Source organism: Pseudophryne corroboree, chromosome 1, assembly GCF_028390025.1.
Source record: "Pseudophryne corroboree isolate aPseCor3 chromosome 1, aPseCor3.hap2, whole genome shotgun sequence".
Lineage (NCBI taxonomy): Eukaryota > Metazoa > Chordata > Amphibia > Anura > Myobatrachidae > Pseudophryne > Pseudophryne corroboree.
Genome location: NC_086444.1, coordinates 204,717,407 through 204,735,666, shown reverse-complemented (window position 1 = coordinate 204,735,666; position 18,260 = coordinate 204,717,407). Strand labels below are relative to the sequence as shown.

Here is an 18,260-nt window from a genome sequence, read left to right as displayed (position 1 = left end):
AAGCGGTTTTATGATATTAAGCGGCGTGTCAAGGCCAAGATGGCCAAAGAGGCCAAATCGGCACGTAAAACCGGAGGTGGGCCACCTTTCCGTGCAAGCTATCGGGACTGGGAGGAGCCTGTGCGGGCATTGATTCCTGTAGAAGTGGTGTCTGCTACTCATGTCCGGGATTCGGACCGACCCACGCAGGATGGTAAGTTTGATTTGTAATATTGTTTTTAAAATGTCCGCAAAATGTAGATAATGTCATTTTTAAAGGGTAAAGGATGCATACTTTTTTTAAAAACATATTGCAGGCCTATGCTCCCTTAAGGTGTGTTTGTGTTTAGAATGTGCTTTTTTCACCTTGCCTAGGCTATTTGTTCAATTAAATTTAGTGCAAAAACATGTGCACTGTTTTTTATAAATTAAAGCGAATTTTTTTTTTTTTTTTGGCGATAATGCTTGAACATGTGTGTTGTCTGCTTTTTTTAAAATGGTTTTTTTTTTTTTAAAAATCAGAAAAGCGGTGCAATTTTTGCAACATTACATTTTAAAAACATTTGCAAGTAGTCAATCTCTGCAATATCTGAGTCAAAATTCAAAAATGTAACATATTTATTGTGTGCCACATCATGTACATTTGGATATTCAACTCAAAATCATGAAGCTAGAAGCTCTTAAGCTTAAATAATTTGTTTAAACAATACCTAATAGATGGTTACAGTACAATAATGCTTTGCAGTGGTTGTTTTTACACAAAGCATGGTAATAATGTTTGGGTCAATTTTTCAACAGTCACACAGACCAGCCGCCCAGACAGGCCTCAGACAAGTCAGGATGAGGCTGGGATTGCAGGTAAGTCTTCACTGTAGTCACATATTCTGAAAACACATAGAAGTACAAAATATTAATTTTTTTATTTGCACATAGGTTCTGCTTCTGGAAGCCGACCTCCTGTAAGGCGCCCATCACAGGGCTTGGGCCACTTACCCAGGAGGCCAAGTAAGACACGGCGTCTTGGCTCGGATTCTGCGGCTCCATCATCCCCACCCAGGCGAAGACTTTCGGCAGTGTCACCCCAGCCACCACTGGCACTATTGGCGAGTTCTCAGAGTGATGAGCCCCGATCACCTCAGTTATCTGGTGAGTAAAATCAGAAATTAAACACATAAGCAATAATATACACAGTACAGTTAATATGTTGTTAGTTGGTTTGGAGTTTACATGTTTTCCAGAACAAGCAATGTGTTGTTCCGTCTTCAATTGCTAAAGGTGCTTTAAAAATATTATATAAGGTCTTAGTGGATGTTCTCGACAACATCTTTTTTTGAAAAGTTCTTTTTTTTTTTAAAATTAAGCACACACACGTGCACATTTAATAAAAATATGAATACAATTAAATATAAAAAACAGTATCCACAACATTATAGTGTTCACACATCGCCCCTGTCCAGTATGTAGATGGCTTACTTGCTCGGCTCCTCTGGACTATACAGGTAAGTAGTCTATATCGTGGTCAGGGGAGGGAATCTAACAGTGTAATGCTGTGGAGGGGAGTTAGTTAGGTGAGGATTATGCAAATCTGTCTATGTTTGCGCCTGTGTTGGTATATATTTTTTATTAGCTAAAAAACATTATAAGTTGTTAAAATCAAGTGTAAAACATTCAAAAAATAAGAATTTACTTACCGATAATTCTATTTCTCGGAGTCCGTAGTGGATGCTGGGGTTCCTGAAAGGACCATGGGGAATAGCGGCTCCGCAGGAGACAGGGCACAAAAAAGTAAAGCTTTTACCAGATCAGGTGGTGTGCACTGGCTCCTCCCCCTATGACCCTCCTCCAGACTCCAGTTAGGTACTGTGCCCGGACGAGCGTACACAATAAGGGAGGCAATTTGAATCCCGGGTAAGACTCATACCAGCCACACCAATCACACCGTACAACTTGTGATCTAAACCCAGTTAACAGTATGATAACAGAAAGAGCCTCTTAAAGATGGCTCCTTAACAATATAACCCGAATTTGTTAACAATAACTATGTACAGTATTGCAGATAATCCGCACTTGGGATGGGCGCCCAGCATCCACTACGGACTCCGAGAAATAGAATTATCGGTAAGTAAATTCTTATTTTCTCTATCGTCCTAAGTGGATGCTGGGGTTCCTGAAAGGACCATGGGGATTATACCAAAGCTCCCAAACGGGCGGGAGAGTGCGGATGACTCTGCAGCACCGAATGAGAGAATTCCAAGTCCTCTTTTGCCAGGGTATCAAATTTGTAGAATTTTACAAACGTGTTTTCCCCCGACCACGTAGCTGCTCGACAGAATTGTAATGCCGAGACCCCTCGGGCAGCCGCCCAAGATGAGCCCACCTTCCTTGTGGAATGGGCCTTAACAGATTTAGGCTGTGGCAGGCCTGCCACAGAATGAGCAAGTTGAATTGTGTTACAAATCCAACGAGCAATCGTCTGCTTAGAAGCAGGGGCACCCAACTTGTTGGGTGCATATAGTATCAACAGCGAGTCAGATTTTCTGACTTCAGCCGTCCTTGAAATGTATATTTTTAAGGCTCTGACAACGTCCAACAACTTGGAGTCCTCCAAGTCGCCAGTGGCCGCAGGCACCACAATAGGTTGGTTCAGGTGAAACGCTGATACCACCTTAGGGAGAAAATGCGGACGAGTCCTCAGTTCTGCCCTATCCGAATGGAAGATTAGATAAGGGCTTTTATAAGATAAAGCCGCCAATTTAGATACTCTCCTGGCGGAAGCCAGGGCCAGTAACATAGTCACTTTCCATGTGAGATATTTAAAATCCACCTTTTTCAATGGTTCAAACCAATGGGATTTGAGGAAATCTAAAACTACATTTAGATCCCACGGTGCCACCGGAGGCACCACAGGAGGCTGTATATGCAGTACTCCTTTAACAAAAGTCTGTACCTCAGGAACTGAGGCCAATTCTTTTTGGAAGAATATTGACAGGGCCGAAATTTGAACCTTAATAGATCTCAATTTGAGACCCATAGACAATCCTGATTGTAGGAAATGTAGGAAACGACCCAGTTGAAATTCCTCCGTCGGAACACTCCGATCCTCGCACCACGCGACATATTTTCGCCAAATGCGGTGATAATGTTTCGCGGTGACTTCCTTCCTTGCCTTAATCAAGGTAGGAATGACTTCTTCTGGAATGCCTTTCCCTTTTAGGATCTGGCGTTCAACCGCCATGCCGTCAAACGCAGCCGCGGTAAGTCTTGAAAGAGACAGGGACCCTGTTGTAGCAGGTCCCTTCTCAGAAGTAGAGGGCACGGGTCGTCCGTGACCAACTCTTGAAGTTCCGGGTACCAAGTCCTTCTTGGCCAATCCGGAGCCACTAGTATTGTTCTTACTCCTCCTCACCGTATAATCTTCAATACCTTTGGTATGAGAGGCAGAGGAGGAAACACATATACTGATTTGTACACCCAAGGTGTTACCAGTGCGTCCACAGCTATTGCCTGTGGATCTCTTGACCTGGCGCAATACTTGTCCAGTTTCTTGTTGAGGCGAGACGCCATCATGTCTACCATTGGTCTTTCCCAACAGTTTATTAGCATGTGGAAGACTTCTGGATGAAGACCCCCCTCTCCCGGGTGAATATCGTGTCTGCTGAGGAAGTCTGCTTCCCAGTTGTCCACGCCCGGGAAGAACACTGCTGACAGTGCTATTACGTGATTCTCCGCCCAGCGAAGAATCTTGGCAGCTTCTGCCATTGCACTCCTGCTTCTTGTGCCGCCCTGTCTGTTTACATGGGCGACCGCCGTGATGTTGTCCGACTGAATCAACACCGGTTTTCCTTGCAGGAGTGGTTCCGCCTGGCTTAGAGCATTTTAGATTGCTCTTAGTACCAGAATGTTTATGTGAAGAGACTTTTCCAGGTTCGTCCATACCCCCTGGAAGTTTCTTCCTTGTGTGACTGCTCCCCAACCTCTCAGGCTGGCGTCCGTGGTCACCAGGATCAAATCCTGTATGCCGAATCTGCGGCCCTCCAATAGATGAGCCTTTTGCAACCACCACAGAAGATATACCCTTGTCCTTGGCGACAGGGTTATTCGCAGGTGCATCTGAGGATGCGACCCTGACCATTTGTCCAACAGATCCCTTTGGAAAATTCTTGCATGGAATCTGCCGAATGGAATTGCTTCGTAAAAAGCCACCATTTTTCCCAGGACTCTTGTGCATTGATGTACAGACACCTTTCCTGGTTTTAGGAGGTTCCTGACAGGTCGGATAACTCCTTGGCTTTTTCCTCGGGAAGAAAAACCTTTTTCTGAACCGTGTCCAGAATCATCCCTAGGAACAGCAGACGTATCGTCGGAAAACAGCTGCGATTCTTGGAATATTTAGAATCCAGTCGTGCCGTCGAAGAACTACTTTAGATAGTGCTCTTCCGACCTCCAACTGTTCTCTGGAACTTGCCCTTTTTAGGTCGTGCAAGTAAGGGATAATTTAGATGCCTTTTTTCTTTGAAGAAACATCTTTTCGGCCATTACCTTGGTAAAAAGGCCCGGGGTGCCGTGGATAATTCAAACGGCATCGTCTGAAACTGATATTGACAGTTCTGTACCACGAACCAGAGGTACCCTTGATGAGAAGGACAAAATTTGGACATGGAGGTAATCCTTGATGTCCAGGGACACCATATAGTCCCCTTTTTTCCGGTTCGCTATCACTGCTCTGAGTGACTTTATCTCGATTTGAACCTTTTATGTAAGTGTTCAAAACATTTTAGATTTAGACTATGTGTCACCAAGCCGTCTGGCTTCAGTACCACAATATAGTGTGGAAAAATAATACCCTTTTCCTTGTCGTAGGAGGGGTACTTTGATTATCACCTGCTGGATATACAGCTTGTGAATTGTTTCCAATGCTGCCTCCCTGTCGGAGGGAGCCGTTGGTAAAGCAGACTTCAGGAACCTGCGAGGAGAAGATGTCTCGACTCTCCAATCTTTACCCCTGGGATAATACTCGTACGATCTAGGGGTCAACTTGCGAGTGATCCCACTGCGCCCTGAGACTCTTGAGACTACCCCCCCACCTTGAGTCCGCTTGCACGGCCCCAGCGTCATGCTGAGGACTTGGCAGACGCGGTGGAGGGCTTCTTTTCCTGGGAAAGGGCTGCCTGCTGCAGTCTACTTCCCTTACCTCTATGTCTGGGCAGATATGACTGGCCTTTTGCCTGCATGCCCTCATGGGAAAGGAAAGATTGAGGCTGAAAAGACGGTGTCTTTTTTAGCTGAGATGTAACTTGGGGTAAAAAAGGTTGGATTTCCCAGCTGTTGCTGTGGTCCCCAGGTCCGATGGACCGACCCCCAAATAACTCCTTCCCTTTATACAGCAATACTTCCATCTGCCGTATGGGATCTGTATCACCTGACCACTGTCGTGTCCCTGACATCTTCTGGGAGATATGGACAACGCACTTATCTTGATGCCAGAGAGCAAATATCCCTCTGTGCATCTCACATACATATATATAGAATGCATCCTATTAAATGCTCTACATGAATAAAATATTTTCAGTCAGGGAATCCGACCAAGCCAACCCAGCACTGCATCTCCAGGCTGATGGCGATCGCTGGTCGCAGTATAACCACCGTATGTGTGTATATACTTTTTAGGATATTTTTCCAGCTTCCTATCAGCTGGCTCCTTGAGGGCGGCCGTATCTGGAGACGGTAACGCCACTTGATAAGCGTGTGAGCGCCTTATCACCCTAAGGGGTGTTTCCCAACGTACCCTAATTTCTGGCGGGAAAGGGTATAACGCCAATATTTGCTATCGGGGTAACCCTACGCATCATCACACACTTCATTTTATTTTATCTGATTCAGGAAAAACTACAGGTAGTTTTTTCCACTCCCACATAATACCCTTTCTTGTGGTACTTGTAGTATCAGAAACACGTAACACCTCCTTCATTGCCCTTAACGTGTGGCCCTAATGAGAAATACGTTTGTTTATTCACCGTCGACACTGTATTCAGTGTCCGTGTCTGTGTCTGTGTCGACCGACTGAGGTAAATGGGCGTTTTTAAAACCCCTGACGGTGTTTCTGAGACGCCTGGACCGGTCCTAATAGATTGTCGGCCGTCTCATGTCGTCAACCGACCTTGCAGCGTGTTGACATTCTCACGTAATTCTCTAAATAAGCCATCCATTCCGGTGTCGACTCCCTAGAGAGTGACATCACCATTACAGGCAATTTCTCCGCCTCCTCACCAACATCGTCCTCATACATGTCGACACACACGTGCCGACACACAGCACACACACCGGGAATGCTCTGACAGAGGACAGGACCCACTAGCCCTTTGGGGAGACAGAGGGAGAGTCTGCCAGCACACACCAAAAACGCTATAATTATATAGGGACAACCTTATATAAGTGTTTCTCCCTTATAGCATCTTTTATATATATACAATATCGCCAAAATCAGTGCCCCCCCTCTCTGTTTTAACCCTGTTTCTGTAGTGCAGTGCAGGGGAGAGCCTGGGAGCCTTCTCTCCAGCTTTTCTGTGAGAGAAAATGGCGCTGTGTGCTGAGGAGATAGGCCCCGCCCCTTTTACGGCGGGCTCGTCTCCCGCTATTTTTGAAGTTAGGCAGGGGTTAAATATCTCCATATAGCCTCTGTGGGCTATATGTGAGGTATTTTTTGCCTCTAATAAGGTTTTTATTTGCCTCTCAGAGCGCCCCCCCCAGCGCTCTGCACCCTCAGTGACTGTTGTGTGAAGTGTGCTGAGAGGAAAATGGCGCACAGCTGCAGTGCTGTGCGCTACCTTTATGAAGACTCAGGAGTCTTCAGCCGCCGATTTTGGACCTCTTCTCTCTTCAGCGTCTGCAAGGGGGCCGGCGGCGCGGCTCCGGTGACCATCCAGGCTGTACCTGTGATCGTCCCTCTGGAGCTAGTGTCCAGTAGCCAAGCAGCAAATCCACTCTGCACGCAGGTGAGTTCACTACTTCTCCCCTAAGTCCCTCGTTGCAGTGATCCTGTTGCCAGCAGGACTCACTGTAAAGTAAAAAACCTAAGCTAAACTTTCTCTAAGCAGCTCTTTAGGAGAGCCACCTAGATTGCACCCTTCTCGTTCGGGCACAAAATCTAACTGGAGTCTGGAGGAGGGTCATAGGGGGAGGAGCCAGTGCACACCACCTGATCTGGTAAAAGCTTTACTTTTTTGTGCCCTGTCTCCTGCGGAGCCGCTATTCCCCATGGTCCTTTCAGGAACCCCAGCATCCACTTAGGACGATAGAGAAATGGAGTATTATGAATGTAGTAATGTGTAGCATTAGCCTTGATAAAAATAAAAAAATAAAACATTGATGTTGCCCACCCCATACAGAGCACAGCTTGATGGCCGACGTGGACCAGCAGGGCCAAGACCAACAGGCAACCATCACACTGCAACTTACACCTGTTGACCCAAGCCAGCCAATACAGTTGCAGGATATCCCCCAAGCATCCATCAGTCCACAACTGGCACAAGCTCCGCCCCCAAGCCAAATTCCAGATGATTTTTGGGCCAGTTGGACAAGCCAACAGGCCCAAAGCAATGCCAGCCTGACCGCACATACACAACACCTTGCCAGTCTGCCCCATCATCTACCGCGTATTAGTCGCAACTCGGGCAGACTGATAGTACAAGTAGGGCGAATGGCTACCTCAATGGAGCAAATTAGGGCTGACAACAGCCAAATGCTTGCACATTTATCCCGCATCATAGATGAGCAACAGCGCCATCAGCAGGCACTCGTTCAGCTCATTCAACACAATCAAGTGGTGAATGAGTCCTTATCCAGGATTGTAGCCAGCCACACTGCTACTAACACTCAGCTGATTGCAAGCCTAAATAATTTGAGCAGCAATATTTCACTGATGGGAGCTCAGCAAGTAACCTCCAGCTCGGGGACCACGACCCCTATCCAAACGCCAGTAACCTCCCCTGTTCGGCGTTCCTCAAGAGCACGTGCCAGTGAGCCAGCACCCAGCACACACAAGCGCAAAAAATAACAACAATGTTATTTGACAAATAAAATTTTGTATTTGACAAACACACAACTTCCTGTGTCTGTCTCCAACATTGTCGAAGCTGCTCTGTATGTATGTATGTTTTTCATGGGTAATGACTGAAAATGTATTTTTAGCATAAACTAAGCACAATGTACACACCACTATAAACAACAAACAGTAAGTTACAAAACACACAATAGAAAGTAGTGCAAAGTGTTTAGTCAAGGATAATTACAGCCTAATAAAACTGACCTGAAAAATATTGCATGATCACTTCTTGACGTACCTGCCTCCCTACATTTGTACTCACACTGTCACCAGATGGATCTAACTCCTCTGCTTGCTGACTGCTTTCTCCCTCATCATGTGCCAGATGTTGACTTAAACACAGATTATGGAGAAAACAGCAGCAGAACACAATTCTAGTCACCTTTGAGGGACTATACAACAAAAGGCCGGCAGATTTATCCAGACACCGAAAACGTGACTTCAGCACACCAAAACATCTTTCTATCACATTCCGCGTAGCCTTATGTGCATGATTGTAACTGTGTTCAGCAGGAGAATCAGGTTGGGACAATGGAGTAAGGAGCCAAGAGTAGCAGCCGTAACCCCCATCACCTGAAAAACATATATAGTCAACATTAGTACATATGTTAGATTATTCTTTCACCTCATCCAAACTCTAGTTTGTGGTTAAAATACATACACACAAAACATTTTAAACATACCCAACAGCCAGCCATCAGGCATTTGTCCATCCTCAAATTTATCAAAGAGCGATGACTGACTGAGGATGAAGGAGTCATGGCAGCCACCAGGGTAACCTGCAACAACACTCATAATTTTTATGTTTGCATCACAGACCACCTGGACATTAGTTGATTGTGCCAGATGCCTATTAGTATATATATATTGGCGGCCCTTAGGTGATCTCAGCTGAACGTGTGTGCAATCTATGGCCCCCAGCACATTGGGCATGCCAGCAAGCTCATAGAAAGCTACCCTGACAGCACTCCACTCCGACTCCTCGGTAGGGAAGCAGATTGAGGCTTTAATGTGTGGCTCCAACACATCCAAAACCTGAGTGGACATTAAAGAAGCTAAGGTGAGTGTCATGTTAGGTATTCTCTACAATACTGTGTTGTTTCAACTTCCAGAAGCAACACTTAGACATAACCGCATATGTATTTTTATACTCACCTGCATCAAATATCTTGAAAAGGTGGGCTGTGAGATACCAATGACGTCGCCTGCCACAGCCTGGAAGCTCCCAGTAGCCATAAAGTGTAACACAGCCAGGAGTTTGTGCAGGCCTGAGACAGAGCGTGAGCGTGCTGTCTCAGGGTCTATGCCCAGTTTGACAAGGTCATACAGGTGGAAAATGTTGTTTCTATTTAGGCGGAACATCTGTATGACCCTATCATCGGACAATGCATTTAAGTTTAAACGCCCTCTAAAAAAACGAGGCTGGCGCAGCCTCCGCGGTACCTGGACAACCTGTTGACCATGTTCACTTACCTGGGCCTGATTCCTGGAAGCCTCATGGAGCAGTCTAAGGTATCCCACAGCAAACAAAAAATCAGTGCCACACACCACAGCCGCCATTTCAGAGTGAGAGAAGTTCAGAATGTGTCTGAAACACTTTTATAGGGCCAAACATTCAGGTGTGAGTAATGGATAATTGAGTACACATGTAAACGCGGTTTTCAAAGGCTGGCGCGTTTTTTTTTAGGAAAAAAATACGATTTGTAATTTTTCGCGGCCGCGAATGCATTTTTCGTGGCAGCAATTACAATTACGAATGGTTAGTAAATGACCGAGATTCATATCTAAACAGGCGTAATTTGACCGATGGTGTATTCATTCGTAATTTTTAACTTGGACTTGCAAAAAATTACGAATGCCCTCATCACTGCCGTGATTAGTGTTTAGTAAATTACCGAGATGACACTTTGAAGAAAAAACGCCATCTCGGTCAAAATCGGGACCTTAGTAAATTTACCCCATAGACAGCTAAATGACCGACAATACATACATATAAAAGAATCAAATAATACCGACACGCAAAGACCGACAGATTATTAGGACAGGGGCCTATATATCGATGTCACACACACACGCCTCTCCTGAGTCCCTGCAGCGCGCCCCTTCCCCTCACTCACCCCTCTCCCGTCCACCCGCTATTTCTGAGCGCCCTGTCCTGGACGCCTCCATCGTCACCCCAGCAATAGTATGCCGTCTAGGCTAAGACGCGCCTACGCTAATAGCGTTAACCCCGGCGCTACTTTCATCCGTGGAACTACAGGTCCCAGCCAGACCTGTCAGTATTCTAACTAGCAAGCCCAACTCATACAGGCTAAAGTTTTGCGCGCAATGCCCTCTTCCCTACCACACCTCCCCCCAGTCCCTGCAGCGAACCCCTTCCCCTTAGTCACCCCTCTCACGTCCCCCCGAACGCATGGTTTTAGTTGTGTACTCCAGGGTGGGGTGAAATCCTCCCCCGGCACCCCTCCATAGCTATTGCAGGCAATAGCGGGCCGTCCAGGACGAGACACTATGAGTCCCGTCCACCCGCAATAGCTATTGAGAGCGTTGCATCCAGGTATGGACGCAACGCCGTGACTGAGTGTACAGGGGTGGTGTAGGAGAACTACAAGTATCAGGACTGAAGATATGGCCCTGTTTCTGAGTAAGAATACCTGTCTAATAACTGTCTGTTATGTGTAATATTATATTTTGGCAATGAATGTGTGCCGGTCTTATTAATATCTGACATATGTCCTGTCGGACTTTTAACTGTCTATATATGCTCTGTTGGTCTTTTTTGTGTCGGTCTTATTAATATCTGATATATGTACTGTCAGACTTTTAACTGTCTCTCTGGGGGTCATTCCGAGTTGATCGCTCGCTAGCAGTTTTTAGCAGCACTGCAAATGCATTTTCTCTGCCCACCGGGGAGTGTATTTTCGCTTTGCAGAAGTGTGAACTCTTGTGCAGCAGAGCGCCTGCAAAACCTTTTTGTGCAAAACAAGACCAGCCCTGGACTTACTCTTTGTGTGCGTTGAATCTGATGTTGGAGGGTTGGCATTTGACGTCACACACCCGCCCAGCGTTCGCCCAGCCATGCCTGTGTTTTCCCTGGCACGCCTGCGTTTTTCTAAGCACTCCCTGTAAATGGTCAGTTGACACCCAGAAACGCCCCTTTCCTGTCAATCTTCTTGCAGTCGCCAGTGCGAATGAAAAGTTCGCTAGAACCTGTGCAAAACCACAATGGACGTTGCACCCGTACGTCGCGCGTGCTCATTGCGGTGCCATTTTTTAGCCTCATCGCTGCGCTGCGAACGGCAGCTAGCAATCAACTCGGATTGACCCCCTCTATGCGTTGTTGGTCTTTTTTGTGTCAGTCTTATTAATGTCTGATATATGTCCTGTCAGACTTTTAACGGTCTCTATATGAGTTGTCTGTCTTTTGTGTGTCGGTCTTATTAATATCTGATACCTGTATATGTACTGTCAGACTTTTAACTGTTTCTATATGAGTTGTCTGTCTTTTGTGTGTCGGTCTTATTAATGTCTGATATATGTCCTTTCGGACTTTTAGTGTGTTGGTCTAATTGATGTCTGAATACGGACATTTCTGTCTTTATTTGTCTATGGATTCGCCGTCGGTCTATTAACTGTCTATGTATGCGCTGTCTGTCTCTTAAATGTCCATGTATTCATTGTCGGTGTTATGTTTGTGTCGGTCTACTTGTTGTCTCATAAATGCCCTGTTGGAATTTCAGGTGTCTATGTATTCAATGTCGGTCTTCAACAGTGTCTATATAATACGTATCTGATGGATAAATGTTGGATTTTTTTTGTCTGTGTATACGCTGTCTTTTATATGTCTGATTAATTACATTGTCTAACTTATCTATGTCGAAGTATGATTAATGTCTAACTATTATTTGAGAAACCTCCAGTGTCTGACAAGCACTGTTGGACTAATGAATGTCGGTAAAATAACAACAGGACCGCTATACCACACCCCTGCCCTGCACTTCCTCTTGGTCTAGGCCTCCCTGTTCTGTATCCCCAGGTTCAGCCTTTCCTGCACTGTGCCACCCCCACACTATGTCTAGCCAACCATGTGCCCTAATAGGTCCAGCGTTCCCTGTCCTGCACTTCCCCCTGGCCTAGCCCTCCCTGCCCTGTGTCCCACAGGTCTAGCCATCCCTGCCCTGCATCCCCTTTTCAAAAAAAAAAAAAAAAAGTATTTGATGCCCCCCACCAGGTAGCTTCACCCACATTACCTACAGCTCCCCCCACTTTTTTATTTTATTTAGGTGGGTTCCCGGCCTATTTTGTCAGTCCCAGGTTCCACAATTTCTGGCAGCCCGGATGTTACCCATATCACCTATTAACTTAACCCCTAAGCCTAATAGAGTACCCTAATTCCCAAATAACCCTAATTATGTAACCCCTAATCCTAAAGGACAGATTGGATGGGCCATATGATTCTTATCTGACACCACATTCTCTGTTTCTGTGTCTCTATGTACAGTAACTTTCACTGTCTATAGTGCACTTGTGTTCAGGGTTTTAGATGTTCCTCAATGTATTCATGTAGCTACAATACATGCTGTTTTCTACATCGTGACAATGCATATCCATCAATGAATAATAATAGGATTTTAATTACCTACCGGTAAATCCTTTTCTCGTAGTCTGTAGAGGATACTGGGGTATATTTATTTCCATGGGGTATAGACCGGTCCACTAGGAGCCAAGGGCACTTCAAGAATTTGATAGTGTGGACTGGCTCCTCCCTCTATGCCTCTCCTACCAGACTCAGTCTAGGAAACTGTGCCCGAGGAGACGGACATACTTCGAGAGAAGGATAGATAAGGATAGTGGTGAGATTCCGAACCAGAACACACACAACATAAGGAAAGCCAAGCTAACCAAACTTGAAACAGGAACAGCAACAGCTGAACCAACATTACTTAACCAAGTCACAGTGTAGGAAGAACGAATCACTGGGCGAGCGCCCAGTATCCTCTACGGGCTACGAGAAAAGGATTTACCGGTAGGTAATTAAAATCCTATTTTCTCTTACGTCCTAGGGGAGGCATGCGGCTCTTTCTTTGTGTTAATGTGGCTCCCGACTCCCTGGCTGCCACTGCTCACCATTACACACAATAGGCCTCCTCTGACTGACGTTCAGCTGTTCAGATGAGGCTTCATGTGTATCTCAGCCCATCTCCGCTTCTCTGTACGTGCAAAGTGACTTCATGATGTCACAGCCGCACAGCATTTGAGAGGTGGAGCCGCGAGGAGGACAGTTCCCAGGAGCAGGAAGACTGCAGACAGCGGGCGCCCAGAGAAGGGAGAACGATCGACAAGTCATGGTAAGTGAGCGTGTGGTGCCCTGCCCTTGCTGCCTGAGATCTTTATTATGTGAACAATAAGAGGTGCAGGGGGGCCTGTTGTTTTGATCTGGAGTAGCGCTGCCCAAGAGCCGGTGGCGGGGGGGGGGAGGACAGAGGCGTTGTCTAAGAGCGGGGGTGGGGGGATCATTACCTTAGAAAGAGTTGAGATCATTACCTTAAGAGAGTTAACCCACTCTGGTTCAGCCCCGCTAGTCTGTGAACCCTGAGTACCCAGTAGTGAGCCCCCAGGTGAAGAGGAACACTCTGCGGTACAAGAGACACACTCTCTGCCTGACATAATGTAATGTGCACACACACACACGCACACACACACACGAAATGTTAAGCACAATTAACCCACAAAGAGCCCTTCACGGAGACACAGAGTTGTTTGGAGCCAGCCCCCACCGCGCCCTTATCACTAATGCCAAGCTTAGCCAGGTCGCAGACTAAGTACCCTGATAGGGGACTTAGTACACTAACAGTCGCTCCCCCCTGCTATGACCCCCTGGTACCGCGGAGGTAATCTAGAGTCACACAGGAGGAGCTGCGTGTTCCTGTCCTCTCAGCGTCTGTGTCCACTGCAGAGGGAAAATGGCGCTGGTGAGCTGCTGGATCCTCTCATAGTGAAGCCCCGCCCTTCAATGGCGTGCCGTCTTACCGCTTTTTTATACTGGCTGAGGAATCTGGTGCTTAAAATTGAGAGAAAACCGTTTTAAGGCTGTTGTGCCAGTATGGGTACTGCGTACAGTGTACTGGGACGCAGTTGTGAACTGTGTCCGGACACTCATTCCGCCCCATGTAGAAGCCGTGCGTCTCCGTAACCTCATGACGCCATAATGGCTGACGCCCCGCTATCCAGGACGCCGGCTTAGTACTCACCACTTTTTTCTTCTGGCTCTGTTAGGGGTGGTGTGTACGCTCGCCGTGGTTGAGATGGCGAATAGTTCCCTCAGGAGCTCAGTGTCCTGTCAGCGGGGTACGGGACCATTAACCCTTCAAGAGGTTGGGCCGTTCCCCCCCCCCCCCCCCCAACTAAGTCCCACGAACTTAGAAAATAAATGCAGAAAACTCTTCAGGAGCTTCCTTCAGCATGACCGGCTCCTCCGGGCACATTTTCCAAACTGAGTCTGGTAGGAGGGGCATAGAGGGAGGAGCCAGCCCACACTATCAAATTCTTAAAGTGCCCATGGCTCCTAGTGGACCCGTCTATACCCCATGGTACTAAATGGACCCCAGTATCCTCTAGGGCGTAAGAGAAAATAGGATTTTAATAACCTACCGGTAAATCCTTTTCTCGTAGTCCGTAGAAGATGCTGGGGTCCATTTTAGTACCATGGGGTATAGACGGTTCCGTAGGAGCCTTCGGCACTTTAAGACTTTTTAACAGTGTGAATTGGCTCCTCCCTCTATGCCCCTCCTCCAGACCTCAGTATAGGAACTGTGCCCGAGGAGACGTACATATTCAAGAGAGGATTTACTAATAAACTTGTGGCGAGATTCACACCAACTCACACCATATACAAGAAACATGTCGGCTAACATGGCCTTTAACATAACTCATGCCAACCAGCATGTATAACGTAACAGCAACAGCTGTCAACATCTAAATACAAGTGTGTAAAAAATGTAAACGTAATCAGCAGGAAAAATGGTACACTGGGCGTGCGCCCAGCATCCTCTACGGACTACGAGAAAAAGATTTACCGGTAGGTTATTAAAATCCTATTTTCTCTTAATCCTAGAGGATGCTGGGCTCCATTTTAGTACCATGGGGATATACCAAAGCTCCCAGTATGGGCGGGAAAGTGCTAATGTTCCTGCAGAACTGACTGACCAAATTTTAGGTCGTCAGCAGCCAAGGTGTCAAACTTATAAAACTTAGCAAACGTGTTTGCACCTGACCAAGTAGCAGCTCGGCAGATTTGCAATGCCGAGACACCCCGGGCAGCCGCCCAGGACGAACCCACTTTCCTTGTAGAGTGGGCTTTTACCGAAATCGGTAATGGCAATCCTGCTGTGGAATGAGCGTGCTGAATGGTACCTCTGATCCAGCGCACAATAGTCTGCTTAGAAGCAGAACCCCCAATCTTGTTGGGGTCATATAGGACAAATAAAGATTCTGTTTTCCTTATCCGAGCCGTTCTTGCGACATAAGTCCTCAACGCTCTAACGACATCCAAGAACTTTGGGATGGCTCAGGTGTCAGAAGCCACTGGCTGGTTGATATGAAAAGAAGACACAACCTTCGGAAGAAAGTGCTGACGTGTTCTCAGTTCAGCCCTATCTTCATGAAATATTAAGTAAGGACTCTTGTGTGACAGAGCTCCTAACTCAGACACTCGTCTGCCTGAGGCCAAGGCCAACAGCATGACCACTTTCCAAGTGACAAACTTCAACTCTACCTCTTGTAGAGGCTCAAACCAGTCCGACTTAAGGAACTGCAACACTACCTTAAGATCCCATGGCGCCGCAGGAGGCACAAAGGGAGGTTGGATGCGCAGAACCCCTTTCACGAAAGTCTGGACCTCAGGAAGAGAAGCCAATTGTTTCTGAAAGAAAACTGACAAGGCCGAAATCTGAACCTTGTTAGATCCTAATCTCAATCCAGCATACACACCCGCCTGTACAAATAGGAGAAGTCGTCCTAATTGAAACTCCACCGCAGGAGACTGCTTGGATTCACACCAAGATACATATTTCCTCCAAATCCGATGGTAATGTTTGGACGTTACCTCTTTCCTGGCCAGAATAAGTGTGAGAATGACTTCAGTGGGAATACCCTTACGGGCTAGGATCTGGCGCTCAACAGCCATGCCGTCAAACGCAGCCGCGGTAAGTCCTGAAAAACTAACGGCCCCTGCTGAAGCAGGTCCTCGCGAAGAGGAAGAGGCTGAGGATCTTCCAGTAATAACTCTTGAAGATCTGGATACCAAGCCCTCCTTGGTCAATCTGGAGCAATGAGTATTGCTCGAACTTTTGTTCTTCTGATGATCTTGAGAACTTTTGGAATAAGTGTAAGTGGAGGGAACAGATACACCGACTGAAACACCCACTGGGTCACCAGTGCATCTATCGCTATTGCTTGTGGGTCTCTGGACCTGGAACAATATTTCTGAAGCTTCTTGTTGAGGCATGATGCCATCATATCCACTTGAGGAACGCCCCAACGACTTTCCACCTCTGCAAAGACTTCTGGGTGGAGGCCCATTCTCCTGGATGGAGATCATGTCTGCTGAGGACGTCTGCTTCCCAGTTGTCCACTCCCGGAATGAAAATTGCAGACAGAGCTTTTGCATGTCTTTCTGCCCAGAGGAGTATCTTTGTCACCTCTGCCATTGCCGCTCTGCTTTTTGTTCCGCCTTGACGGTTTATATAAGCTACTGCCGTTACATTGTCTGACTGGATCTGTATGGGACGACCTTGAAGAAGGTGTGCCGCCTGATGAGGACATTGTACACAGCTCTCAATTCCAGAATGTTTATGTGAAGTCGAGTTTCTTGACTTGACCACCTTCCTTGGAAGCTTTCGTCTTGCGTGACTGCTCCCCATCCTCGGAGACTTGCATCCGTGGTCACCAGGATCCATGTCTGAATCCGGAACCTGCGTCCCTCCAGGAGGTGAGACATTTGTAGCCACCACAGGAGCGAAATTCTGGCTTTTTCTGACAAGATTATCTTTTGATGCATGTGGAGATGCGACCCGGACCACTTGTCCAGTAGCTCCCACTGGAAGACCCTGGCATGGAATCGGCCATATTGCAGCGCCTCGTACGCCGCTATTATTTTCCCCAACAGGCGATGATGAATTGATACTGTTCTTGGTCTCAAAAGTTGTTTGACCATGCTCTGGATCTCCTGAGCCTTTTCCACCGGTAGAAATACTTTCTGTACCTTGGTGTCCAGTATCATTCCCAAATATGATAACCTCATCGTCGGTTCCAACTGAGATTTTGGAAAGTTGATGATCCAACCGTGCTGTTGAAGTACCGTCAGGGATAACGCTATGTTCTGGATTAGCTTGTCCCTGGATCTCGCTTTTATGAGGAGATCGTCCAGGTATGGAATTATGTTGACTCCTTATTTGCGAAGGAGAACCATCATCTCCGCCATCACCTTGGTGAATATTCTCGGAGCCGTGGAGAGCCCAAACGGTAATGTCTGGAATTGGTAGTGGCAATCCTGAACTGCAAACCTCACGTATGCTTGGTGTGGCGGGTAAATGGGGACATGCAAGTAAGCATCCATGATGTCCACTGACACCAGAAATTCCTTTTCTTCCAAGCTGGAAATCACCGCTCTCAAGGATTCCATCTTGAATTTGAATCTTTTTAAATAAAGATTCAGAGATTTTAGGTTTAAAATAAGCCTGACCGAGCCATCCGGCTTCGGTACTACAAACAGGCTTGAATAAAAGCCTTGATTCCTTTGTTCGGCAGGAAACAAGGCAATTACTCTGTCTTGATATAATTTGTGTATTGCATTCAGGACATTTGCGCTGTCCTGAGCAGAAACTGGTAAGGCTGATTTGAAAAATCGGCATGGGGGAAGGTCTTGAAATTCCAACTTGTAACCTTGGGATATTATCTGTAAAATCCAAGGATCCAGGTCTGAGCGAAGCCAGACCTGGCTGAAAAATAGTAGACGTGCCCCCACCCGATCGCACTCCCGCAAAGGAGCCCCAGCGTCATGCTGTGGTTTTTGCAGAAGTAGTTGCTGACTTCTGCTCTTGGGAGCCTAAGGGTTTCGTAGGTTTTCTACCTTTTCCTCTCCCTTTTCCTGTGAAAAAAGGGGTACTTTTAGTCTTTTTGT

General features: G+C 46.7%; 1 protein-coding gene and 1 long non-coding RNA gene across 6 annotated transcripts in view; both read right to left on the bottom strand.

Moving 5' to 3' along the window:
* The window catches only part of ARSK (arylsulfatase family member K), a 251,854-nt gene that overhangs the window by 117,966 nt on the left and 115,628 nt on the right, over positions 1-18,260 (bottom strand). The gene's annotated exons all lie outside the window — the stretch shown is intronic.
* Positions 574-1,062, bottom strand: LOC135050730 (uncharacterized). The gene is made up of 2 exons (XR_010241803.1): positions 973-1,062; positions 574-863 (listed from the first exon to the last, which is right to left on the bottom strand). It is a non-coding gene; the product is annotated as an uncharacterized LOC135050730 (long non-coding RNA).